The sequence below is a fragment of the Puma concolor genome, chromosome C2 (genome assembly GCF_028749965.1).
Source record: "Puma concolor isolate L17-30 chromosome C2, mPumCon1.1.hap2, whole genome shotgun sequence".
Taxonomy (NCBI): domain Eukaryota; kingdom Metazoa; phylum Chordata; class Mammalia; order Carnivora; family Felidae; genus Puma; species Puma concolor.
In genome coordinates this window covers 147,511,379-147,529,007 of record NC_141675.1, presented here as the reverse complement: position 1 = coordinate 147,529,007, position 17,629 = coordinate 147,511,379, and the positions used below count along the sequence as shown (strand labels likewise).

The 17,629-nt window shown below is 48.8% G+C and overlaps 1 long non-coding RNA gene across 1 annotated transcript; it reads right to left on the bottom strand.

Annotated features, from left to right (window-relative positions):
• Positions 1-4,515: 4,515 nt before the first annotated feature.
• On the bottom strand, positions 4,516-12,861 carry LOC147577586 (uncharacterized). Its single transcript, XR_015240416.1, has 4 exons — positions 10,799-12,861; positions 7,364-7,551; positions 5,735-5,844; positions 4,516-5,338 (listed from the first exon to the last, which is right to left on the bottom strand). It is a non-coding gene; the product is annotated as an uncharacterized LOC147577586 (long non-coding RNA).
• Between the last annotated feature and the right edge of the window lie 4,768 nt (positions 12,862-17,629).

The following is a 17,629-nucleotide window of genomic DNA, read 5'->3' as shown; positions in this document are numbered from 1 at the left end:
AAGTCAGACGCTCAACTGACTGAGCCACCCAGGCCCCCCTTTGCCTTCATTTTAAAAGAATATTTATACTGGGTAAGAAACTCTGGGTTGGAAGTCTTTTTCCCTTTCAACATTGTAAAGACATTGTTCCATTTCTTTTGTCTCCTGGAGTTTCTTTTTTTTTTTTTAATTTTTAAAGTTTATTTATTTTTGAGAGAGAGGCACAGAGAGTGGGGGAGGGGCAGAGAGAGAGAATCCCAGGTAGGCTCTGCACTGTCAGTTCCAGCCCGATGTGGAGCTTGAACTCATGAACCATGAGATCACGACCTGAGCCGAAGCCAAAAGTCAGACACTTAATCGACTGAGCCACCCAGGCGCCCCGTCTTCCAGAGTTTTTTATGAGAAATTGGATATTATTCAAATCTTTGTTCCCTTGTGTGTAATGTGTCGTTTTCTTCTGGCTGCTTTCAAATTTTTCTCTTTATTTTATTTTTGGCACTTAGCGATAAAGTACCCATAAATGTGTACGTATTTTCTTCATATTTATCCACATTTATCCTGCTTAGAGTTTGCTAAGCTTTTTCAATCTGTAAATTTATGTCTTTTACCAAATGGGGTACATTTTACCCATTATTTATTAAATATTTTCTCTACTCCACCCCAATCTATTCCAGCTCTCCTGAGCCTCCTATTATATGTATGTTATACCTTTTGATAATTTTTCAACTGGTTCCTGAGGCTCTGTTTATTTCAATTGTTTTGTCTCTGTTGCCCTCCCCCCCCTTCCCCCCCCCCCCCCCATTTAATGGATCCATAGTTTGGATCCATAGTTCTATGGTTCTGTCTTTGAGTTAATTGACTATCATTTCCATTCTATTCTCAATCACATACAGGGAACTTTTTTTTAATTTAATTTAATTTTTTTTAATGTTTATTTAGTATTGAGAGATAGAGACAGACTGCGAGCATGGGAGGGGCAGAGAGAGAGAGAGAGGGAGACACAGAATCGGAGGCAGGCTCCAGGCTCGGAGCAGTCAGCACAGAGCCCGACGTGGGGCTCGAACCCACAGACCGTGAGATCATGACCTGAGCCAAAGTTGGATGCTTAACCGGCTGAGCCACCCAGGCGCCCCATGGGAACTTTAAATTTCAGATATTATTCTCCAGTCCTAGAATTTCTATTTGACTCTTTTGAAAAATAATTTCTAGTTCTTTGTTTTCCTTTAAGTCAATTAATATAGTTCAAAAGCTGCTTTAAGATCCAAGTCTGCTAATTTCAACATCTGTTTGGTCTCTATTGATTGCTTCTTCTCTTGAGAATAAGTGATATTTCCTTGGTTCTTCCTATGTCGGGTAGTTTTTTTTTTTTTCTAATTATTATGTCCTGGATATTGTAAAGTTTATGTTGTGGAATTCTGGCTTCTGTTATGTTCTTTCATAGACAGTTGATTCACTTTCGCTTTTTTTGTTTTAGCATCTAATTAATTTGGTTGAACTCGAACTACAAATTCACCTCCAATGCTCCAAAGCCCTGTTGTCATTCCTGGGATGGGTTTTTTTCAATTGCACCACAATAACAGGAGTAAGTGTGAGTCTCTCCCCTACTGAACGGTAAGCTTGTCAAAAATAGTAACTTGGTCTTATTCATATTCGTGTCCTTCGCATATAGCTTACTGTTGCACACAGTGGACCTGCCATGATGCTACATGCATGAAAAAGCTAATGAACCATGTAATTCAGGAAACATCCACCAAATCAGGACACTGTTACTGCGAAGATTCAGGAACCAGGAGGGAAAAGCTGAGAGCTTTGCATGCGTATACAAACTTTCATCTTCCTGGGCTTCGTGTAATTTTCAGTCGTTAATCCACTACCAAGAATCTGGGTTTCAGTTACATTTAATCTTCAATATTTGTGCCCTCATATATTACCTCCTACAGAGTACACATTGTAGCAAAATCCCATTATAGTAAAATAAATCAGCAGATGACTGTTCCATCATTCCTTTAGCCACATTTCCATAATGTGGGAATAATCTAAAAGGTACACATTCGTGCCCACAGCTCAAGACTACTTTATTTCTTCATTTGGTAGACCTTGAGTGCCTGTGCTGTGATAGGTTACAGAAATATGAAAATTAATAAGCACAGTTCCTGTCCTCAAGAGGTGAGGGTTAGTCATTTAATTGGTTATTCGTAGATCCTACAAGTATGTATTGAGAACCTATTTTGTGCTGGGAACTTTGCTAGGATCCGGGGACACAATAATGAGAAGATGGGCAATTCTGTGCCCTCAGAGAGTTTAGGGTTTCTCTGGAAAGCATTAACTCCAGGAGAGCTTTTCCCATATTACACTCATTCAAGTATCACCCTCACATTTTGTTTCTGCCTTGGCCTATACATGTACTACTAATTCATGTTTTATTTGTCTCACTCTTCAAAAGCTTAAGTCAATTTAATTTTAAAAGAAAGATTACAGGGGCGCCTGGGTGGCTCGGTCAGTGAAGCGTCCAACTTTGGCTCAGGTCATGATCTCATGGTTCGTGGGTTCGAGCCCCACATTGGGCTCTGTGCTGACAGCTCGGAGTCTGGGTCCTGCTTCAGATTCTGTGTCTCCCTCTCTCTCTCTGTTCCTCCCCTGTTTGCATGGTCCCTCTCTGTCTCTCAAAAATAAATAAACGCGTAAAATTCAAAAAAAATACATACAAGATTATATCACAGATTGGATATGCTACCTATGCTTTTCAAATTCACATGAGCATAAATGCCTAATTGTTAAAAAGCAAAATGACTAAATGCAAAATATCAAGTATCACATGTCCCACACTCCGAGGAACACCGCTTTAAGTCTGTTAAATGTTGTAAAAGAGACGTTTGTGAAGTGCAAAAAGTGTAATGGGAATATAAAAGGGACTATTAATCCTTCCTGTGTTTATACAAGGAAGGCTTTGCAAGAAAGTCTTTTTGAGGGAAGCGACAGTATCCTCTTTACTGTCTCATCCTCTGTGGTAGTCAGAATAATGTCCCTCCCCTGGTCCAATCCACATTTTGGTCTGAATGCATACATGTATTACATTACAAGGTGCAGGGGAATTAAGGTGGCCGATAGAATTCAAGGAACTGATCAGTGGGCCTGAAGATAAAGAAATTAATCTGGATGGTCTGGATGGGCCCAGTGAAATCACGAAGAGCCTTAAAAGCAGAAGAGGGAGACAGCAGAGGGTCAGCCTGATTCGATGTGACAAAGAGGCTGCCATTACTGCAGGCTATACACATGGAGGCCAGGGATCATGGGCCTCGGGCCCGTGTGGCCTCTAGAAGCTGGAAGAGGCAAGGAAATGGACCCTGACCTCCAGAAAGTCACACAGCCTTACCAACACCTTGATATCTGCCCAGCAAGGCCTGTGTTGGATTTCCCACCAATGGAACCATAAGAGAATGGATCCGTGCTGTCTTAAGTCACTGCATTTGTGAGCATTTGTTATAGCAGCCCTGGGAAGCTAATATGACCCATAGCGCCAGATGCATCTTAGGTTTTGGCTAAAAGTGAATCAAACAGAATGGAGTCTCCCCTTTAAGTTCGTGAAGGGCGAGGGCCTCATCTTTTTGTCTATTGTAGACCTAGTGCCTACAATCACACGTAGCAGACGGTTGGCCGCAGTGACTCTTTTCAGTGAGTTCTGAAGAAAGACACGTTTGCGCCGGACGATCAAGAATGGGTGGAAGTTTCCAAGGCATGGAAGTGGATTGACGAAGGGCTTTGAAAGTGAGGGAGATGCTTGAGCAAAGACGAGAGAGGGAGACACGGAATCCGAAGCTGGCTCCAGGCTCCGAGCTGTCAGCCCGGAGCCTGACACGGGGCTCGCACCCACGAACCGTGAGATGGTGACCTGAGCCGAAGTCGGACGCTTCGCCGACTGAGCCACCCAGACGCTCCGTGTTTGTGATGTGTTTAGAGAAATAAACTACCATGTGGCAGAAGACAGCATGCTCAGGGAGAGTGACTGATACAAATCCAGGGCAGTGTCAGGGTGGGGCAGGAAGGGCCTTGTGTTGGATACCCAAGAGTTTGATTCAAGTGCTGAGGCCGCAGGTAGCCACGTGTCCATCTTGTGTGAGACATTAAAGGCAATATGGGCTTGCCCTCTCTGGAGTCGTAAGCTGGAATCTTATGTTTCTGGAACCAGGATCTGCGATCCATGCAGAAGTCTGGGGAGAAGGCCTGACCCTGAGGACTTGGATTCTTGGGCTGGGGGGGGTCAAGTGTTGCACGTGAGGAATGGCCAGAGGAAGGCAGCAGCCTGAGAAGCTGGGTGACCCTCACGCTCCCTGGAACTTCCTCCCTGCAGGAGCCGACAAGCTGTCAAGGTTCCGTCATAAACCCCACACTCCATGTGTTTGCAATGTGGCCGAGGAGATGCACAGGGGAATCGGGGGCTGGGGTGTGAGGGCTTACTGCTGGAGGCACCGCTTCCTCTCTCTGCCCGTGCATTTTGGAGAGTTCTTAGAGTTATGGTGTGGAATAAAGGGACAGTAATGAGTTCCAGATGCTTTTATTTTTCTCCTTCTATAATTGGAAACAAAAATATAGCATGGCTTTTAAATCGAAAGTGCCAGAGAGGAATGATGCTTTTAGCTCTGGGGTTTTAGCTGTGATTTAGAGCCCAGCGTGAGGCTGTGGCCCTCATCACTACACAGCAGCTCGCTTGCTCTGCTCCCTGCAGACCCGGCTCAAGACTTTAACTCAGAACCTGAGTGAGGTTCAACCGTGAGTCCTATTTTAAGAAACTCTAATACACGAAACGCAAACTTGCGACGCAGACAGATTTGGGCAAAGTGAGCCTCCGCGTATTCAAAGGACGATTGTTTTGCAGAAGATCCCCACCCAGGCCTCTTTTAATTGGAGCTCCCCCCAGTGCACCTAAAACTTTCCCCACACGCCATTAATTTCTGAGGAGCGGGACAAAGAACCTTCTGGCCGAAGCGTTCCAAGCGTGAAGTGCTGAGTGAAGATCAATTAAAAAGTCAAGGGACCAGAATCTTGAAGTATAAAAGTGATCCGAAGAAGAAAGAATGCTTGAATTGCCCTGGGCTCATTCATGCCGCACCCAACTTTACGAAAGTCATTGTGTGACAGCTTGACTGTGAGTCCTAATTGGAATTAGAGCCTCCTTATAAGTTAGACAAAGAGATCGTCCTCACCATGCAGGAGGAAATGCCGATTGTTAGACTCAGGTCTTTAGGTTGCTTTTGGACTCAGGTCTGTAGGTTGCTTTCCTTTGGCCAATTGCTGCTACAAAATGGAGCAGTGGGGAAGGCAGGATTCAGACGGAGACCGTGGGAAAGCAGTTGGCCTCCACCTACGAGACATAATAAGACCAGATTACGCTCTCTCCGGGGAGATAATCTTTAACACAAAGCAGATCCCAGCCCCCGGTTAAACAGCAGGCCAGCAAGGGAAGATAAAACTAAATGGCCACTCAATCCTTATATGATTTGCACAGCACACTGGTAAAAATAGGCATTCTGGACCCCCGAGCTGAAATTTAAGACTGGCCTCTCGCTTTTCGTTCACGGCAAAGCAGAAAGCTCAATTGCTCTTTGGTGCCAAGACTTTCAGGTCAGTCTCGATGAGCAAGAGGCTGTCTCCTGATCCTCTCCCTGCCCCTTCTCCCATTGCTTTTTATATTTCCCTCTCGCAGCCGCGCAAGTAACTGCTCTTCAACACATCGGGCTGCCATCCATCAAGTACTCACCGCGTGCTGGCCCCCTTACAGTGGTGTGCATCATTGTCCACGATGACTGCCGTTCTCCAAATTCTCGATCAGCCAATTCCAAAGCACAGAGACTTCCCGTGTATTCTGCTCTTAAAACATGTGTAGCCAGTGATGTGGGTCTAAAGGGATTACTCAGTGGTTCTTCACATTTTGAAAATCTGACCAAGGCTGGGGCTCCACCCTGAACCTGTCCAGAACCTCTGGGGCCTCAGCCTTTGTGTCTTAAGTCTGCACACTGTAATTCAGATGCATGGTGGGCTGGAGGACCAGTGCGAAAGCATCTTAGGGGCTTAGGGGGCCATTCGGAGAGTGGACCCCTTTTCAGGGAAGCCCTCGACTCTGCTGTGGGTACTGAAGCCTGCCTGCCGCCCCTCATTGGGCCTGAGAGAATAATAGGGGAGACCAAAGCAAGAGGCAGGTGACTTGACCCTAGTCCGGCTCTATTCCTGACCTTCTGAATTGGGCCAACTCCTTCCTTTAAATCCTAGAGCTAGGCTTCTGCCCCTTTCCTCTGTCTTTTGTTCCTATTGTTTTCTGGACGCTTGAGGGGGCCCTCCAAGAAGTCTTTCCCAGCCCTTGTGAGAAACTTGCTGAGCCTTAATAACAGAGAATGTAAACTATAGAAGAAAAGAGGAGGAAACTTTAGTAGGAGTCACCTACTCCTCCCAAAGCAGGAGAGCCCATTCCCAGTAATGTAGGGTGTTCTCAGTTCCTTTTCTCCCAAATGGCTGGGATTCATCTTGTCTCCCCATCTTCCCATTTTGTTGGTGTCTCCATCGAGTATTGATTGACAAAGCCCATCCCCCCAGGGGCAGACACTCCACACTGATGTGACTTTCTGGGTCAGGGGATTCTTTGGGCTCTAACCTCCTGGCCCACAGGGGCTGTCTGGGGGATTGCCAGAAGCAAACATCTAAACACAGACATGAACCTGCTCTTCCCCTATGGGTGAATTTACTTCAAGTCGAGGTCCCCTGAGAAAGATGTGGAATGTGTGATTTTTCTGAAAAAATGACTATATAGTCATGATCGCCTTCTTGGAATTTAGCTTAAGTAAATAATTAAGGATGTGTTCCCACAATTGGTTATAAGGGTGTTCACTGTTGCATTATTCTTACTGAACAAACCTGGAAACAACCTAAATGGCCAATAGCAGAGGATTGGGTGGATGAATCATGTCACGACGAAAAATCATGGTATACATTCCTGCTTTGGGACACGGAGAGTTATTTATTGTATTTTAATGCTAAAAGCGGGTTACAAAACAACATGGACATTATGATCTCATTTTGGCATCTGGGAAGATACATATCAAACTATTAATAATTGCTATCTCTGAGCTGGGGCTAAAGGGGGTTCTCATTGCCTCTTTCTTTGCTTGTTCGTATTTTCTAATAATCATAGTAGTTAGTAAAGAGTGCATAGTACCTTGTTAATTGGGACAAACCTAATGTTGGTGTTGAAGGAAGGCAGGTATCTGAAAGTGAGGCAGAAACAAGAACATATAGGTGCCCTGTGGGACCCCCAAAGGCATAAAGGCCATGCTCCCACACAAACTCTACCCGCCAACCACCGTTGACATCAACGGGCATTACATGCGTTACTTACTAATGAGACCTCCATAGTTTTTCATTAGTTGAAGAGAACACAGATGGAACGAGACTCCACCGTGGCCACACCATTTCTGAGGTTGCCGGAAAGAGTTGCAAATCTTCGAGACAAAGAGATCCAACACAGAGGCCGGCTGAGTTGAGAAATAGACTCCTACTGTTGGAGTTGGCCAGGGAAGCAGTCTCCTAAGTTTGGAATAATTGAGATAAGAGACAGGTATCGAGCAGATATAGTCACAGTATCACTTTCGTTTCTGATAAAACTAGATTTGGAGACCGTGGTTATTCCTCTTAGTCAAGTGGGCTTGATGAGACCTCACCCTGGAATCAGGCTGCAACCATGGCTCTGTCACTGGTGGCATGAATAGCTTTAGGTGTCCCCTGGATGTCCTGTCCTCACCATGGAGCACCCCCCACCCCCGCAGTCGAGCAGAGCTACCCCAAAGAAGGGATGGCCCCAATTCTCCAGGGAAATACCCATCAGTCCCAACACCTCCCCGGGGGTGGGGGAAGGAAAGGAATAAGGAGAACAGGCCCCCAGAGCCTGTTCCTCTAAAGGAAGGGTCTGCAAACTCCTCCCTGGGGGCAAAATCTGGCTCTCAGCCCATTTTTGTCGGTGAGTTTTACTGGCAAGCACACACATTCGTTTATGAATTGTCCAAGGCTGCTGTCCTGCTCCAGCAGCAGAGTTGAGGAGTCGTGGCAGAAACCGTGTGGCCCGGGAAGTCAAACATTGCTGGCCTCTGCTCTACAGGGTGTCTCTCTGAGAACACCCCGGGAGAGGGGCATGCGTCTCCTCTAACATTCCTGGCTACGTCCAGTGCAAAGTGTCCTGGCCTCTCTCCTCTGTCTGGCTTTCCAGCCTGGCTCTTGTTGCCATCCTGGGCATTAAAGTTCAGCAAGGCTCACTCCTCAGCCCGTCTCTCTCGCTTCACATTCTCACGGTCTCCTCTTGGGTGTCCCAAGGACCTTTCAAATCGCACAAATCTTAGCCCAGGGTGACCATACAGTCTATGGGTTCAAACCAGGACATTTCTGGGGAATAGCATTTCTGGACAAGACTCTGAGGTAACAGGCATAATGTGGATTGTCCCAGGGACAATGGAGAAGTCAGATCTTTTTTATTTTATTTTATTTTTAAGTCTGTTCATTTATTTATTTATTTTGAGGGAGTGCGAGCAAGCGGGGAGGGGCAGAGAGAGGAGACAGAGAATCCCAAGCAGGCTCCGTGCTGTCAGCGCGGAGCCTGATGCGGGGTTCAAACCTACGAACCGTGAGATCATGACCTGCGGCCGAAGTCAGACGCTTAACCGAATGAGCCACCCAGGTGCCCCGAAGTCAGATAATTTTAAAGGAAAACATGAATTATCTTCTTTCCCTGAACTCAGCTCCTTCTCCAGAGTTTCCAGTGGCTCTGGCGTCATCATTCTGCCCATGGTAAAAACAAGAAGCCCAGGCCCTATCCTTCACACCACCCCCTCCCTCACCACCCACCTCCTCTCCGTCACCAAGCCAGACCGCCTGCCTTTCTTTAGAATCCACCCACTTCTCCAGTCTCGGCTGCGACATCCCAGTCCAAACCACCACGATTTCTTGCTTAGGCTACTCCAGAGACTCCTCCCTGGCCGAGGACCACTGGCTTCCGCCCCTCTTTTTCACGGATCCCCGTGAAACTTTAGTCTGATTGGGCCACCCCCCTGCATGAAACTCGTAGTCCCCATGCCTTTAGGATAGAGATGCCAGTCTTCTTTCTTTCTTTCTTTCTTTGACAGAGAGAGAGAGAGAGGGAGAGAGAGAACAAATGGGGGAGGGGCTCAGAGAGAGAGAAAAATCTCAAGCAGCCTCCACACTCAGCACGGAGCCCAACGCACGGCTTGATCCCACAACCCTGGGACAGGACCTGAGCCGAAGTCAAGAGTCAGTCACTCAACTGACCGAGCCACCCACGTGCCCTAAGATGCAAGTTCTTCTTCTTGGACTCTGGGGTTGGCATGGGCTGCCTTCCACCCCCACCCAGAACCCTCCTTCCCTTCTGCCCTTTGGGAATGCTTGAACACATGCTGCACCTTCCTCCTTCTGGGTCTTCCTGCAGACTTTTCCGTGTGACTTCCCCTATTGGAGTCCGAGGCCGTCTAACCCTCACTCCCTCAGTGTCCACCCTAGGCTGGGACCGCGTCATCACCTGTCACCGCGTCATCACCTGTCACCGTGCCCTGGGCTCTGCAGACTGTAATGACAGCGGCATTATTTGCTTACTGACCATCTCTCCCACCGTAAGCTGCCTGAGGACGGGGTTTCTATCCTTTCGCTCACCGTCGTATCTCAGCATCTATAGCAGACACTCAAGAAATATCCATTGAAATAATGATGACACAGGAAAAACAGCCTCCACGATTTCAGAGTTTGGGGGCCTCCATTTAGCCCGGATGGAACATTGCTGGTTTTCTATGGCTTCTGTAACAAATTGTCATAAACGTGGCCGCTTACCACAACAGAAATCTCTCTCCTCACAGTTCTGGAGGCCAGGAGTCTGAAATCAAGAGGTCAGCCGAGCCACAGTCCCTGTGTGGGCTCCGGGGGAGAAGCTCTTCCTAGCTTCGGTGGCTGCAGGCGTCCCTTGGCTGGTGGCCACGTCACTCCAATCTCTGCATCCACCTTTACACCACCTTCTCCCCCTCTTTGTTCAAGCATCCTCCAAGGACGCTTGTGATGGCACTGTGGAACCACCCAGATAATCTCTTTTCAAAATCCTCAGCGTAAGCACATCTGCAAAGACCCTGTGTCCCAGTAAGGTCACGTTGACAGGTTCCAGGGATTAGGATATGGACACATCCTTGGGGGCGGAGTGGGGTTGTTTCAACGCATCAGAGGGACATAAGCCTAGATTTGGCCCAACGGGTCTTGGGCAATTCAGGGTCAGGATCTTGGCAAACTAGGAGACAGAATAGACTCAGCGATCGTGGGAGAGAAACATCCTTATAATTCTTCCCACCGGAGCCAAAACAGACACTATTATTGTCCCCTTACCCATTCTTGCTTTCCCTGCCCATAAAGACCACTCCCCAGGCAGAAGGCTTGGGTGAGAGCTAGCTCTTACTGAACCGTTGAGATGCTTGCCTGACAAGTCAGTGGAAAGGAGCCAGAACAAAGGACCCACAATTGCTGCACAATATTGGGCAAATAGCTTCATCTCTATCAGCCTCCTTTGTAAATCAAGTTCCCTTTCCTCCAGGGAGCAATCGGGATGTTTTCCTGCCATTTCTCATGCACCTTGGGGTAACAGTATTAATACAAAACATCATTATTATCTGCCAAGTCAGTGCCTTGCAAGGAATGATCTTACTCCCAGGGCGACTTCGCACTGCCCTCAACTCTCCGGCTGCCTTTAAAAATAACAACAAAAATCCACCCAGACCTCTCAGTCGCCACACACCTGTGTCTTTTGTACTTCCACGAGGTGTCCTCCTCCAGGGTTTCAGTGTAACTGGAGCCTCCAGAACCATCCACAGTCTTCTGCCGCCCTGGGAAACGTCCCTTCGTGGCTAGGGCACCAGAACGCATTTTGGAAGGAACAGCTTCCTAAGAAAACTAAAAGGATGCAAACATAGGCGCCTGGCCGGGAATAAATACTACTGTATTTTTAGAAACCTGGGTCCTTTTATTTTTAGGTGAGGAGTTTGATTCAATTTCTATAAATCCAGTTGTCCTTTTGGGGTCTAACTTCAACTGAGCATTTTGGAGCTTCTAGGCAGCCTTTCTGAAATGGCAGGCCTCCTGGCTGTGCTATTTAGGAGGGAGAATTGGGGTGAGGTTCCATTTTTGGCAGAGGGTAAAAATAAAGAGTTTTCTTCTGAGTGGGCCCCTCTCCGAATCCAGCCTGGCTGCTCGGTCTACACTGGGCACACGTGCACAGCATATGTCAGGCTTACCGCTGCAGAGAGAATGAATCACTCTGCCTGGCGCTTTTCGGAGGAGCTTTAAATCATGCTGCTCCAACAACATGTAAAACAGCGTTTGATTTTCTGGGAGGGAGGTTTTGTAACTTTTTTTTGCAGTAACATATGAACAGTCAGTACCCACTGTGAGGACTTCAGAGAAAACAAACTAAAAGATGACCGTCGGATGAGTTCCCTGCCACAGGGAGCTCCCAGACGCCTTTCCTGTGGGTGTTGGCGTGGTGGCAGCCTTGTGAGAGGGCAAGGTCCTTCCCTCCATCAACAAACATTTCTGGAAGCCCCCGGTGTGCATTGAGGTTGTGTAGGAAACAATGAGCTGGGTGTACATAGCCGTGTGTTTGCTTTTAATGAAGTGGGTCACTCTCAGCTCCTCCAAAGTCACAATCCCAGCAGCAAACTGGTTCATGATAACCAAGTTCAAGTTCAAGTTCAAGTTCAAGCAGGGTCGGTTTATCCATTGCATGCATGTGCTTCCCTCCCTCCCTCTCCCTGCAAGTGAAGGGGGCTGACCTCATCTGTATTACAATTTTGGGGAGACTTTGGGGGTTTGGGGAGATTCTGGAAAGTTAGACCGAATTGAATTTTGTATCTGCTGGGACACCTCTCCTCTGGGACACTCCAAGTTTGGGCTCAAAGCCACTCAATCCCCTGGGGGTGACCCTGGCAGAGGTTAGTTGCAATCTGCCAGGGTCCCAGTGTGAACCCCCAAGGTGCCAAAGCTCCAGCCTGCCTTAGAGGTCTGAGGGTGTTCTTGAGGGGCAGGGCTCGAGGCCCAAAGGAACAAAAGTGGGTCCATCTGACCACAGCCCAAAACAAGAGGCAGGAGGTCCTGGTGATGATGCTCCGTGGCCTGAAATGTAGAAGGGTGCAGAGTGACACGTAGTCAAGAGCCCAAACCAGGTGCTGGTGAGGCCAGAGCAGGGGAGGGCGGCGGTGAGAAAGGGTTGAGAAGGTGGGGGAAGCAGAGGAGGGGAGGAGGAGGACTAGGAGGGAGAGAGGAGAGAGTCTTCCTGCGTTTATGTAAGAATTCCACTCTTCTACGAGAGGAATGGTGCATGCAGACAGGGACGGGGCGAACTGAAGAGAGGCCTGCCCCAGGGAACCCCGGGGAGGCGGGGAGGCTGGCTCACCTAACTGAAGAGGAGACAGGGGAGGACTTCCCTCCACCACCCACGGGGGCCCCGTGGGTACCAGGGGATGTGAAGGGACGCCCGAGGGGACACGCTAACAGAAACGTCAACCCTCACCAGCACCTGCTGCTGTGCTGAAGGGGTCCTTTTCCTCACGGGAGCTTTTTCAGCCACTCACTAGTGCCATTCTGATCTTTCGTGGCCGCTGCTGCGATCCTCACCGGACCTCCAAGCTCACACGTGCACACACACACACACACACGAGTCATTTCCTGGAAAAGTCAGCAGCTGAAGCACTCTGTCTTCAGAACAGGGTCACCCCAAGAGCAGGGAGCTCCAGCTTCCTTCTCAGAGGGGCTGGCCCCGCACACCCCGCCCCCTCCCCCCGGGGCCTTCGAGATCCCGCCTCTGTGTAGCCACCTTGGGTTTCTCAGCTCCATCCAGAATGGCTTCATCCCTCGGGCTCCTGTGGAATTTTCTGGAACATAGCACACAGACTGACAAAACCCAAGGAGGTGTTTCTCCAAGCACAGACCCGGACGGACCAGTGCCAGTTTCTCTGCTTTCCCTAGTCAGGCATGCGTTGGGTCTGATTCGTGTTCCGGCTGCCTTCCCAGCAGCAAGGTGCAGATGCTGCCTCGGGGAAGACAGAGCAGGCTGGGGATCCTGGGGAAGCCCCCTCTCCGCTGGTGGCTTAGGGCGCCCGAAGTTGGGGTTTCCAGCCCTTCGCTCTGTTCTGAGCCATCAGGGGGTGTCTTTGCTGCTATCCCACCAGACTGGCCGGCTGTGAATTTCGGGGACACAGGAGAATCACCTGCGAAGGGTCTCCCAGTGAAACGCTTGCCTGTGTTTGCACACAGCACCCCCTAAAGATGCCCACATCTGTTTGAGACAGGAAGCAGTTAATTCTCTTTACTGACAAGCAAGAAAATGCCAAAACAGAAAGAAAAGAAAAGCAATGCAAGCACCAGGCACATACTACCTCTTTCTACTTCCCTTGTATTATTAGGGGCCCAGAACTCACCGTCTCTGCTCTTAGCTGTTTTTAAACAAACGGCCACTGTTAATTTCGTGTCCGTTCTGTTGTACTATTAAGGTCTGAGTGCCCTGGTCCTCCAGTCTCTTCTTTCTGGAAGAGTCTGGAATAATCTTTCTCTTGAAGTGTATGCTTCCCTAGGAAAGCCCAGGGTATTCAAGGAAAGAGCCCAGACTCGGGGATCAGACTTAGGCATGAATCTTAGTGCAGCTCTGTGTCCTTCGGCAAGTGATTTAATATCTCTGAGCCTCAGTTTACTCATCCATGCACGGTTGAACCAAACTCCATCGTCTACTAGCCATATGACCTTGCACTAGTTACTTAACCTCTCTGGGCCTTAGCGATCTTTTATAATATGGGATAAACACTGGTATCTATCTCGGGGTCGTTGCTATTATTAACTGAGTGACGATGTGCAAAGCAATTAGCACGGTGCCTGGCACGGAGTAAGCATGATGGGAGCGTTTGCTGTTAGGATCACAATGGGCTGCTATGGGGACCGAATGAGATGACGTGTGTCAGGCACCTGGCACATGGTAGGTATGTGCCCAACCCACCCCTCCTCCCAGCCTCCCCAGAATCCTCGGCTTCTTTCTCGTTCTCTCTACGAACACATTCTCAGCCAGGTGCCTTTCCACGGCAGGCCTTCCACCCTGGTCTTTCTCTTAGCTGCCCTGCCCTATAATTTTGCACTGTCCTGTGTGTCGGCACTGACCCCAGCATCTCCTGTCAGGACTAGTTACTCTCTTCAGGCTGAAGATGAATGGATGACTAAGCATTCCTCTCACAGAAACCAGTCCTACTCTTCAGCACAAATAATATTCGGCAAGAAAACTAACCCCAAATATAGCATGGCAGACTAAATATGGCCATAGGTTCTTTGTAGCTCAACTGCAGTCTATTTGCCCATCCCTCCAAATTGGGCTGGCCTTGTGATTTTCTCTAATAGATGTGGTGAAAGTGACTTTCCAAATGAGAACACAGCCCTGAGGATGTCATGTAAGGAAGCTGGTCCAACCTACTGAAGATGAGGGGCCGTGGGATGAACAGAGGGGCCCCAGGTGAGGCTGGTACCAACCGCTTCTAGTAAATCCCTCACCTGTCCTGTGGCCGGTTGTCTCTAACTCAACCTGCCTGGCATCCCAGAATGGAGAAGGTAGACAGAATTCTTCAGAGGCATTTCTTTTGGAAAAGGTATTCAATTCCACGTACGTATCTTGAGGTCTTCTCGAGGGAGTGTTGGGAGCCAGAGATGGGGATGAGATGCAGGTTTTGGTACTGGAAGGGTTAATTCAGGACTGCCGAGCATTTTGGAGCATCCATGGTGAAGGGCACACCCTGAATGGAAAATGCTCTCCGTTAAATTGCAGCTGGGGCCGGGAGCAGAGAGGGAGCAGAGAGGGACAGCCACATTTCATTATTAGGGTGAGTGGAATGTTCTCTGAATTGTTCCATCTCTGCCATTCCAGCGTGATTGAATTCTGCACACGTGTTAAAGACTTTGGAGCCCACGGACATGGAGATCAGAGCAAGGCTGGGTCTGCCGTTTCAGTAAGCATTAAACTGTTTTTGTTTTTGACGAGGACTCTGTCAAAAGGAGTCCAGAGCCCAGGGTCGAAAGAAAAGCACCAGGGTGGCAAAGGGAATTCACACAATCTGAGCAATGCAAGTCTTTTTCCAAGCCCAGAAGAAGCATGTGTTTAAGGAAAACAAGAATACCATGGTGGCATGTAGTGATGAAAAATTTGGTCTTTGGGGTCAAAGAGATCTAAATTCAAATTCTGCGTTTGCCATTTACTAGCTAGCTGTAGCAGTTATATACTGCTGTGTAACAAACCACCCCAATTCTTAGTAGCTTAAAATAACAACCATGTATTTGTTCAGAATTCCACAGTTGGGATTGGGCTCAGCGGGGAGGCTCTTCAGCTGGTCTTTGTGAGCGGTCGTTCATGTGGCTGCAGTGAGGGCTGGCTGATCTCAGATATACTCACTACCATGCCCCCGGGGGCTCAACAGGAATGTCTGGAATAATTGGGACTGCTGGGCGTCTCTCTCCATGTGGTCTTTTTTCCACCTGGTCTCTCATCCTCAAGGAGGCTACACAAAGTGTCTTCACATAGTGGAGAGACGGTTCCAAAAAAGGGAAGCTCCAATGCACATGTGATTATCAAACCCTTGCTTGTATCACCTGTGCTGATGTGCAAGGCAAGTAACATGGTCAAGTCCATAGTTAACATGGGGTGGGGGGTGAGGCTTATACAAGGATGTGAATCCTGGGAGGTAGAATGCATTGGGGAATTAACATAACAATCTCCACACTAGTGACCCTGACCAAATTCTAATCTCTCTGAACCTTGGTTGGTTGCCTGACCGGTAAAATGGGAAAATAACATGCGTGTTCATTGGAAACAGACTGGATTCATGTAATAAAAACCCCCCAATAAGTATGGTGTGAATGATCCAGGGATTATTCTTTTCTCCGGGGGTAGGTGGTTGGCAGTGTTGGCGCAGAGACCACATGGTGTCAGGGTCTAGGTGTCTGCACTTCTCTTGGCTTTTCCCTCGGGGTAGGAAGATGGCTGCAACAACTCCAGTCCTTCCAATGCCTTTCCAGGAAGCAGGAATGAGTAGAGAAAATAGCAAAAGGCAGGCACCAGCTGGGTCAGCTTGTCTCCGAAAGAGCTTTCCCAGAGCTCTACCCACTCCCATCTCGTTGACCAGGACAGTGTCACATGACCACCCCCTAACTGCAAGGGAGGTTAAGAAATGTCACTTTTAAAGCTGGGTCCATGGGGCGCCTGGGTGGCGCAGTCGGTTAAGCGCCCGACTTCAGCCAGGTCACGATCTCGCGGTCCGGGAGTTCGAGCCCCGCGTCGGGCTCTGGGCTGATGGCTCGGAGCCTGGAGCCTGTTTCCGATTCTGTGTCTCCCTCTCTCTCTGCCCCTCCCCCGTTCATGCTCTGTCTCTCTCTGTCCCAAAAATAAATAAATGTTAAAAAAAAAAAAAAAATTTTAAAGCTGGGTCCAGAACCCAAATAAAGTTAGTAACAAAAGAAAAGAGTATGTATTGGGTAGGCTCCTAGAAGTAAGTGCCAGCCCTCACCCCTACCTCACAAGGTTGCCTTCCACATAGTAAGTGCTCATTAAACAGTAGCTATTTTCTTATTTAGTTGATAGCTTCTGCTGGCTAGCTGGCGCATCTGAGGGGGAAAAGAGGGAGCTCTGAGCTGTCCCGCGACTCTTCCCTTCCTGGTGTCCCAGTCATTCCTGTAACAGTTAGTACATAACAAACCGCTCCAAATCTCAAGAGGGTAAAGCAAGCCTTGTTGTATCCACAGGTAGGCTGGACCAGTCTCCAGACTCTGCTGGGCTCATTCATCCCTCTGGGGTCCGCTGCGGATCAGAGAGGCGGGTCAGGGCTGCAAAGCGACATCCGAAGGACCGGACACAGGCAGAGGTGAAAGACTGCAGCCATTCTGTAATCAGTGTATCCCAGGGTGAGGGATGCCATAGTGCCCTGATGTCATGGAAGGACCCAAGATAGTCTGTTGACTTGTGAACTGCACCTCCTTGGTCCTGCTATTTCCCTCACCAGAGCTTCCTTGGATCCTTTGTTTTCTGCAGAAACTTTCACGGACCGGCTCTTACCTTCACTTGCTCAGTCCTCTTGCTGTCCTCCCCTGATGTCCAGGGAGCATCAGGACATCGGACAGAGTGTTTTCACCCAGGAGCACCTCACGGCTCCTCCCTCTGGCCCACGCCCACTTGTGCCTGGTCACTGTCTCCCATCAGCTGGCTCTTCCCCCGTCAGGCTCAACATCTGGGAGGCACAGGTAGCCCTCCCCCTGAACAGCTGGGGGCCCTGGGGCGAGGCCCCCAAGGCTCCCGAGAGTTTTCATCCTACAAGCCCCCATTTAATACTAAAGACACCTTCTCCTCTGGCGTTTTCTTAACAAGCCCAACCCAGCGGAGGACACACAGCCAGATCAGCTCCCTGGGGCTACAGCCCTTGGGCAAACCTCACAGACCCTGGAGCCAGGTGGCCTGGGTCCTAAACCTGGCTCATCTATCACTCGTTTCCTGTGTGATTTGGGGCCCATTACTTCCTTCTCTGTACTTGGGAGCAGGGTTAACCTGCCTCAT